This window comes from Alligator sinensis, unplaced genomic scaffold, assembly GCF_000455745.1.
Source record: "Alligator sinensis unplaced genomic scaffold, ASM45574v1 scaffold321_1, whole genome shotgun sequence".
Classification (NCBI taxonomy): Eukaryota; Metazoa; Chordata; order Crocodylia; family Alligatoridae; genus Alligator; species Alligator sinensis.
In genome coordinates this window covers 1,623,894-1,627,769 of record NW_005841969.1, presented here as the reverse complement: position 1 = coordinate 1,627,769, position 3,876 = coordinate 1,623,894, and positions in this window count along the sequence as shown.

The window sequence follows — 3,876 nt, the reverse complement described above, 5'->3', positions numbered from 1 at the left end:
AGAATAAGCCAATAGGCAAACATATGCTTAAGTGCTTCAGTAGACAGGCCTCCTTGTTAAGGCCCCAATCCTGCAACCTGCTTTTGTGAAATATTGAGCCCTCTCTGCTACTATTAACTTTAATGGAAATTGAAAGCACTTTGCATCTATTGGACCGTAGATGAATAAATAGCTCGAATAATTAACAACTGAACAGTAGTGATTGTTTTCACCATCCTAGCAGATACACAGTGAAGTCATTCATGCTAGTTTCTTCCTTGCTCTGCAGTTCATTGGCCCAACATTTATTGACATATGAGAGTGAAGTTAAATTGTAATTATGACCTCAGTGAGAAATCTAAATTAGACTTACTAAACCAGCCTAATTTTCTATTCCAAGCCACAAGCATTTTTCTTCATGTGCAAGACTGTATCCGATTTATTTTCCTAGAGCTGGTATATAATCTGGCTATATACTAACCTTGACTCTGACAAAGAACCTCTCTAGTGATTCTCAAGCTCTGAGAATTTTATTTTATAGACTTAATGTAGGACATGCTATAAGAACTGTTTTTACAGCTCTCTGTCCTTCAATTTTCTTAACAGGCAAACACTTTATGGAATCTATCTTTAATGGTTCAGAAAAACTCCGAGCCTGAGTTATTGAGTATTTCTTTTGAAAATGTTAAAGATCCTTGATCTGACTTTCTAATACTCATAATTTATTTTAATAGATTCTAAATGCTCAGCTTCTTTGCAAGTCTCTGAAAGTTTCAAGGCAGATATAAGCTCTAAAACCAAAACTGAACTTCAGATTTAAGTTATTTTGAAGTGATCTCTTGGGATTTATTTATTTATTTTGTCATTCCCAATTCCCTATTTTTGTTACATTACATAATGAAGTTTACACACATTTAATTCAACCATTAACAGATTTTCTTCCAATGATATAATGTTCTCCATTCTGTGTTACTCTAAAATGTTGGAGATAATTACAGTCAGGTAAATAATTTATTATGTTATTCTATTAAATATTTTTCATTTTAATTGTTGTAAATGTGTTTTATAGTATAAAAGGGACACTTGTTGAATATGAGAGAATTTATAAATCTAACTAAACAAATACATAAGCCTTGTATCATGCACAATAATCTTTCAGGGGCAGAATCCGAAGTGAGCTGTTTATAAAAAGTTCCGTCCCTCAATGATGTTTTAAATCGGGCAGAAATGTTGCTTTTCAACTCATCTCTTGCAGTGCTGTCGGGATACCTGGGTCAAGAAGCAAAAGACTAAGAAATTTGAACCTAGATCTCTACTTTCAGTGAACAGTGTTTTTTTGTTTCTTTGTTTGTTTTTTTAGTACAGTAAAACTGGTCCTGATGTTTCTTTTTCATTTAAGTTATTATTTGCAGAAGAGTCTAGGTTCTTGTTCACAGTTGCCTTGCAAGCCATAATCATCTCAGAAAGCTTTCGGAGATCATATTCACTAAAAAAGCCTAGCTACAAGGATGTCCTAAATAACAGCTTCACATATTTTGACGAGGCCAATTTAGAGTGAAAGAACTGTTGTTTTCTTGCTGAAATCTTATTTTTGGCCTATTCTTTGAAGGAAATAACAAAAAATGAACTGAGAAATAAAAATTGGAACTATATTTCAGATAAAATATTTTTAAGACACAATAATGAAAATTATTTAAACTAGGATCCTCAGTTTAGACTTCTAAGGTTTTCTAAGGATAACGGTCACACAGTCTTATGAAATTATAAAAAAAAAAAAAAAAAAAAAAAGTTCTGGAGACACGAAACAGTCAAAAGTAGCATATTAGTTACTTTGACACTTTTTCAGTATGGATTGGATACTAGCGCCTTTTTTATTTAATTCTATTCAAGAAAACTGTCAGTCATAGTGCCTTTTATTGCCAGTTGGCTATCATCAGTCTGTTTACATGCTAAAATTATAAACCTGTTACTAAGGATTGATAGCAAACTTCCTTATCCTAGTAACTATGTCTGTAACCCCAAATTTGCACAATATGTTATATCATGCCTCTATATTATTAGTACTTTCCCCTGAATCTATTCACCTTCCTTAGGACCAAGTAGTATCTCAGAGTGAATTGTTCATCTCCCACATAAAGATTGAATATATGGGTTTTTGTCTTCAGGATTTTGCCTGGGTTCTGGGAGAGGAATCATCTTCCTCTACCAAGAGCAACTATTCAAGAAGTGAAAACAAAGTATTTATGTTTGTATAATTATACGGTAACTATTCAATTGCCCATCAAGAATGACGGGAGTAAGGCCTTGGAATGGAGTGCCGCCATCTAATGCCCCACGCTGCTGCTCTTCTGCCTCTTGCAGGGAGCGGGGTGTGGGGAGCCAAGGCCAGCACTGCTGGCCCCTGCTCCCCAACCCCTGCCCAGTCCTCAGCTTCGCTTGCAGGGAGTGGGGTAGGGGCGCTGGCCTCCGTTCCCTCACCCTCTGTTTGGTCCTCAGCACAGCTTCAGAATTGTGGCAGTGCTCCCTCACACTTGGAGCACTCTGATTGGCTGTTTCCATCAGCCAGTAAGAGAGTGAATAAAGCGTTACAGACAGAAGTAGGCTTTTATCATATCAGAATTATGATAATTTTAAATTTAGCACTAACATAGCACAGCCCGCTACCAGCCCACAGTGTAGGCTACCTTGCTGGTGGATCTGTGAACTTTGCATATTCATTGCACATGCCTCTTCCTCACTCAGTTCATGGCAACATAGACTCTGCAGTGGGTAAATAGGACTGTAGTTTGTTCTATTTAAAATTCTCACTCTGTGTCCATCGCTGTGATATCTGACTCCATGTTTTTAATTCTAGGTCTGTCACAAACTTGCTACATGGTCTAGGGAAAATTTCACCTCTCTGTCCCCGCAGTGTCCTCCTCCGGCAGGCCTGCAGGGTGGCATCTTGGAGACTAACTGGTGTAGAGAGGCATGGGCTTTCATAGGTGACAACCTATGTCACAGCATCTAACAAAGTAGGTAGTTGCCGACAAAAGCTCATGCCCCTTGAACCACCTGGCCCTGCCTTCTGCTTGACTTCCGATGAACAGAGCTAAGCACCTCTCGGTTTCTTCCTCTGTCCAGTTAGAGGGAAAATATTTGTATTTGAGGTTATGCCTATTTAAAGCATATTTGTTTCTGTCAAGCTGTACTTTTTTAAAACGGTGAGGTTTTATAATATTACAGTTAAGGAAAACCATCCTGAGCCATTGCTGCATACTATTACACAGGGTTGCTGTCCTCCCATGGGTCCTGCTCTGGCTTATTCCACAGACTGCTGGAAGCTGGGTCATTCCTCAGAGAAAAGACTTTACACAACATGTGAAAAAGCAAAACATCACAGATTTTGTTACCTGTAATCAAAAGCAGCAAGTCATGCTCACACTCAGCACAGGAAGACTTGATAACCCCCAGGAGATGCTTATCCTTTTAGGCGGGGTTTTCGCTCTGTTTTTCCTCCTTATCTACTTTGTTCCCAGTTGCTGCTTTTGCTCCATCCCATTTCTCTGCTTCATTTCACTCCCTGACACTGTCTTCAGAGACTTTCACCTGATTGCTATTAACTTTCCCTCACTCCCTGTTTCCTCCTCCGCCTCGTGGGGAGTCCTGCTGTCACTTGCACTTTCCTGAGAGCTTTCTTTCGGTGACCAACTGCCAGGGAACCTGTGGATTCCAACATTTCTGAGCCTTCTTTGTTACCGAGTGAGCACCCAAACTCTGCCCCATCAGATAGCAGGCAATAAGAAAAGATCACCCCCTCCTGTGTCCTAGAGAGTTTGAAGGGAAACTGTTTTAATTTGGACTGGAATTTCTGAGATTGATAGTAGGTTTTGCTGTCTGGCTGTGAGACAGTTGATA